Genomic DNA, 6099 nt, shown 5'->3' on the forward strand with positions numbered 1-6099 from the left:
CCAGCTCCTCTGCCAGTGGCTCCCAACCTCTGTGTGGGGCGTCCCCGCCATGAAGTGGGGCGGTACCTGCCCACCAGAGCCTGGGTCCTCTGGAGGAAGAGTTGCTGGGGATCAGGGTTTCTCTGCAAACCTGACGTCACCCTCGCTGCACTTGAAGTTAAAGTCAGCTTTCGGCTGAGCACGAGTGAAACTGAACACCAAGAGCGGCTCGGCTCCCTCCCCGCTGCTGCAATTGATTATTTTTCGGCCCCCTGTGCCAGTTTTGATGATGCGACACAGATTTGGGCAGGGGGAGGCGGCGGCAGCAGCGTTTCAGCAGCGAATGCACAAGCATCCTGCGGTGGCAGCGGCGGTCAGGCCTCTGGGCCAGGTACCCAGCACGCGTGCGTGGCGTGCCCGGGAGCAGGGACGTACACAGGATTACAGGCTCAGCTTGACGCCAGCGGGAATGAGACTTACTGAGGGGCTGCCTCGCTGGATGCTTCGCCTCCTACGTTAGCGGTTAGGAGTCACGCTATGAAATGAGCTTCCTTCTGCCAAATGGGCCAGTCCCAGTTTATTTTGTGACCTGGCAAACCCTCGACACGAGGTTTGCTACTGCTGCCAGTGTCTCCCTGGGGTTTGCTGCCGGAGGATGTTATTTTCTGGGTGCTATGCAAGCCTGGCTCAAGCAGCCTTGACTTAAACCTTCCCACTCCCAGCGCGGAGGAGGAGAGGAGATTTGCAGCACATGGAAGCAGGACCCGGTGCAGCCCTGACTCCCACCCAGCCTGGAGGTTCCTTTTCTACCAAATGCCGGTGAATCTTTGTGCCAAGACCCTGAATTTCCACCTCTGCATGTGGCTGTGCCCATGGCCTCTGCTTCGCCCTGGCCCCAGCGCTGCCCTCAGGGGCAGCTGGGTGCCCCACGGCTATCGCCCTGGGTGGGAGTGAGAGGCCAAGCAAACGCAGAGCCGCTCGGCCTCCCCTCGCCACGTTCACACCCAGGAACAGGCGTCTTGGCCACAAGGACGCTATTGTCTGTGCTGGGCGGGGAAGCAGGAGCCAGGACTGGGGCTGAGACACACTCTCATTTCATGCATTAACTGCGTGGAGGCACGAAGGATGGGAAAAGCCGCTGGCGCGTGCTGTCTGGTGAGGAGCTGCGTGCGCTCCTCCGTGCTCCTCTTTGCTCCCAGCCCTGCATCTTGCCATGGGATGGGTTGCCGCAGCCTTTCTTCTCCATCCTTCGGCTGTAGCTTGGTGTTTCTATTGCTCTGTTGCTCCTCGTTTCCAAACGCCGGCCGGCTGCTGGGTCAGCACAGGGGAGGCTCGGTGCTTCGAGCTGGTCCAGTAAAGCCTAAAAACACATGTTAGCCACCAACTCTCCCACCAGTGTGGGATGAGCCTCGCCAGCCCGCAGGCAGCCCTGGCCTGGAGCTCCTCTCCCATCTGCTGTAACTTGGGCTGCAGGGATACGGCAGAGGGGTGCAGTCATACAGCTGGAGCCAAAAAGGTATGGGATGGATGGAGCTAAAAATGCAGGGAAGCTGCGGGGGACAGCAGGGTGAAGACAGAGAGACTCGGCCTCACATGCAGGCCAGATCTCCCGTCCCTGCTCGAGTAGCCACAGGGAACGCAGGCGACAGGTTTATAAGGTGCTTGGCTCTGGTTTGCATTCATGGGAAGAAAAAAAACAGAGCTCTGCTCAGCCCTGTCCTCTCTTGACCGAAGCTGCTGGCTGTGTGAGAGCCACGAGCACACGCTGGCCGGGGTCTGCGGGACACGGGCTGCCGTGTCGGCAACTTCCTCGCTCTTGGCCTGGCTCAGCTTTGCATCGAGATCAGGGCTCAAAACCTGCTTTGTTCAGCATTGGCTCATCCCAGCTCCTGCTAATCCTGAAAATCCGCCCGCTCGCACCCAAACCCAGGAGACCGGCCGGGATTGATGCCAAAACCCCTCCAGGCCCTTTAGGACCAAAAGGAGATGGCAAGGGACGGAGGTGTCCATGGCTACGAGGTGGCAGTGGTGGAGGTGGAAATGAAGCATCTAGGGCTGACTACGTGGCCGCTGAACCATGCTGCTCCTGCTGGAAAGGGCCGCAGGACGGGGTGGGAGCTCCGCTCCCCGGTCCCATCCCCGCTTCCAGCGGGAGGAAGATGCCATTCGGGATGTGCTGTCCTTTGCCGTTCTCCAGCTGCCTTTCCTCCCCGCTCTGCAACCCGGCTCTGCTAATTTGCTCTTGAGTCATGCGGAGAAAGTGTTTTTTTAAAAGGCGAATTTCTTGCAAATGGCTGGAATTCCTCTCTGCCCCTTTCCAGGAGCCCTGGGGAGGCCAGGGAGGAAGGAGAGGCAGCGGGCTCGGAGGGCAGCACTGCTCCCGGGGCAGCCCCCGGCCTCGTCTCGCCCCCGCGGCGGAAGGGCAGGGATCTCGGCGCTGGCTGTCCCAGGGCTGGAGCGCCCTGAAATTCCTCGTGGCAGCTTTGAGCGAGCACATCTGGTTTTAATAAATTATTTGCAGCTTGAACTTGCCTGACTTTTAAGGGCTGCAGAAGAGAGAGCAGTAAAGAGCCCCGAGAGCCACAGCACAGGGCACCCACAAAGGGACCCCCTTTGTAGTGCTGGGAGCCCACGGGGTCGGGGACAGGGTCTGGGGCTGACCGAGCCCCTGGAGGGACCCCAGCAGCTGGCAAAGCTCCATCTGCTCCTTGCAAGAGCTGAGGGGATGGTCGGTTTGGAGGCAGGGAAACGGCCCTTCTTTTTGGCCGGGATCCTTCTACCCACAGCTGGTTGTCGAGCAAAGCCGGGGCTGATCTTAAATATTGTGTTTCTGTGCTCAGGCAAGGAGCACGGGGAGCAAACCACAGTGCAGGCGAGGGTCCCTCCCTGACACCCCCCTGCTCGGTGGAGCCCCAGCCACCAGCACTGAGACCCCCCTCTCCTAGCACTGAACCTGTTGGCGCCTGGGAAAACCAAACCCCCAGGAGCATCACCCCGGCACCGGATGGCCACCAACACGCCTTGGGGCCATGGAGGAGCTAAGCCCCCGCACGGTGTCCCCAGGCTCAACCTCAGAGGGCAGGGTGCAAATGCAAATGCACTTTGGGGATGAGTCCCCTGCCGTACCCCCGTGCGGCTTCCCCAGTGTGCTGGGGGACGTGTCAAGCCCCACGTCCCAGCGAGGGGGCTGCTGGCCACCCCTCGCTGTCTGTGACGCAGAGCCCGGCAGTGGGCTTTGGGGGGAAGCCCTCTCCATCACTGGGGTGGAGCTGCCCTGGCCATCCCCCACCTATCTCCATCGGGTGGAGAGCAACGTGGCCTTCCCCTGCTGCTGCTGCCGGCGCGGGGGAGAGAGGAGCCAGCAGACGCCGAGACAGCCTCTTCCCTAAGCAGTGACCTCAGCGCGGCGGCGCCTGCCAGGTGGGTGTTGATCTTGGCCCGGCCGGTCCAGTTTGGGGGCCAGGATGAGGCCGAGGCGGCGCGGACAGAGGGCTGAGCTCGCAGCGGAGCCTGGCAGGTGCTGCCGGTCCCCAGCGTGCAGCCGGTCCCTGGTTGTGATTGCCACAGCAAAGCAAAGTCCGTGGCACTGGCAGCCCCTCGACAGCCACTGCCTGCAGGCAGGGCTTTGCTCTCCAGCACTGCTCTCCTGGAGCCCCCCAGTCCTGCAGAGAGCCACGGGAAGGGGGGACACCCTTGGAAGAGCACGACCGAGCAGGACATGCAGCCTCCCTGGTCCGATGCAGTACCCCCGTGTCCTCCCCGGGCTCTAAAACAGACCCTTTGGACCTGCTGGTCCTCAGAGGTGGCTGATGGGTTGGTGCAGATCCATCCTGCAGAGCATCTGCCCTCAAGCCCGGTGCTACAGACGCTGCTCTCATGGTCCACAGGTCCCCAAATTCTGTCCTCTAACGCCTCTGGCACAAGCAAACACCAAATGTGCCCCATATCAGCCCCAAACTCAAGAACTTGCAGGGTGCCTTGCTGCCATTGAGCACCCCAGCTTCAAATCTGGGTTTTTTTTTCCCATCCCGAATGGCTGGGTCCCACAGCTCGCTAGCAACATTTATTTTCCAACCTGTGGGAAGCTGAGAGTAAAATCTGGGGTTTTTTTTCCCATCCCGAATGGCTGGGTCCCACAGCTCGCTAGCAACATTTATTTTCCAACCTGTGGGAAGCTGAGCATCCCCGACTGACCCGTTTTTCTGCCAGCACTCCCCACCACGGCAGACCTGCAGCCAAAGGTGGGTGAGTGGCACGGGTCCATCTCTGGAAATGTTTTCTAAATCCTTCTGCAGGGTGACTTTCACTCGAGCTGATGCAGTTTCACCCTGTCCCACTGCAGCCCCTCCACTGTGACCATCCCCGTACGGTATATTGCTTCGGCCAAAAAATAGCATTTATTTTTCCAACTAGGGGACGGAGACAGATGCTCCGACTGGGAATCGGCCACAGACGCTGAATGTCCCAAGCACTGGGTAAGCCCGGGATGAGCCCGTCGCTCCCATCCCTAACCCGATGCATGAAGCTCTCCCGAGAGCGTGACTGGCGGCGCAGTCAGCCGTCCCCTGCACGTGGCCGCATCCCCTCGTCTGGCAGCAACTCGTTGGGGCCAGAGAGGTCAGACAGCTTGGAAACATCCCAGGGGAAGGGAAAAATGCATTTCCTCCCGATCCGCTCCGACGAGTAGCAACTCAACTGGTACTAAACTGGATTAGGAGGAGAGTAGGTGAGGAACTGTTGGCCCACATTGGAGGAATTAATTAGTAGGAAGTGCTAATTATCTTCTAATCACACGCAGTGTAGGGGTCTCCAAGACACGGGATGAACCAGGCCAGGAGGCGGCGATGCTCCGTGGGATCCGAAGCCTTTTGGTTCTGCCACGTCCCCTCCTTTGGATGGGATTCGCCTCCTGGGAAAGGGATGTCAGGTTTGTCTGGGATGGATGGAGGGTCCCACTCATGGGACTTCACGGCTCCATCATGTCCAGCCGCTGGCGCCTCAGTGGGTGGCATCCCCCAGGAATGGTCTCCAAGGTTTAGGGAAGGGAGCGAGGATCCAGGCAATTCCCTCCTCTCCTCCGGGCTGTCGCGCTCGCTCCCCATGGGCAGCTCCCGGCATGCGTCTAGCCATGGAGGGCGAGCGAGGCTGTTCTCCCAGCGCCGCCTCAATTAAAAAATAATCCCTGGCTTGAAAAAACCCAACAGCCCAGATGCTGATGTGCTTAATTGGGCCCCCCCGGAGGGTTTGCATCCCCAAAGCCCGTCCTGGCACTGGTCTGCAGGTCCTTCCTGCCTTGCTGGGAAACAACGGATTCATTTATTTTCACAAGAATGGCCAAACAACACGTGGCTGGCTTACACACATCCCCCCGCGTCGTGCTGTCCTGGGGCCAGATCCTGCTCCCCGCTCGAGGGAGCGCTGCCATTGTCTTGGCCTGATTAAAAGCATCGTCTCGCCTGAATTTCGCATGGCAGTCCGTGTGTCGAGGTCTGACGTGCCTCCCCCTGCGCTGCCCAAATCCCTGGAGAGCTCGAGGAGGAGGTGAGGCTCCCACGTCCTCGGGGATGCTCCCACAGGATGAGCACCGCAGGCATCCCCCTTTCCACACCGGTGCAACCAAATCTTTGCACCGTGCCGCGTTGCCACGCCGTGGGCAATGCCAAGAGAGAAGCTGGACCCTTTCTGCCAGCAGGGAAAGGATCAGTTTGCTTCTTTTCAGATGGGTCTGAGCGCAACCCTCGAGGGTGGGGGCACACAGCGGGCGCCAGCCTGTGCCAGTCCCCCGGGGCTTCCCAGCAAAATCCTGAGCAAAAAAAGCTCGACCTACCCAACCTGGGTCCCTCCGCACTTCCCAATATTCCCACCTCCCATCTCAAAACTTTCTTGATTGCTCCAAAAATGGAGGAGAACCGGCTCTCCAGCAGCCGGGCAGGGCGATGCCCGGGTGAGCCGGTGCCTACCTGCTCAATGGGAATTTTCTCCTCCCCGATTTCAGGGATTTGGGGCTTTTATTTGCTTCAAGCAAATTGCCATGCTGAATCCCCTCCAGGTGCCCCGTCTGACCTGGTACCTCCAGCCAGACCTCCAGGAGGAGGTGAGTAGCTGCCCTGTTTTGGTGCT

Source organism: Aptenodytes forsteri, unplaced genomic scaffold (assembly GCF_000699145.1).
Source record: "Aptenodytes forsteri isolate BGI_AS27 unplaced genomic scaffold, ASM69914v1 Scaffold249, whole genome shotgun sequence".
NCBI classification, from domain to species: Eukaryota; Metazoa; Chordata; class Aves; order Sphenisciformes; family Spheniscidae; genus Aptenodytes; species Aptenodytes forsteri.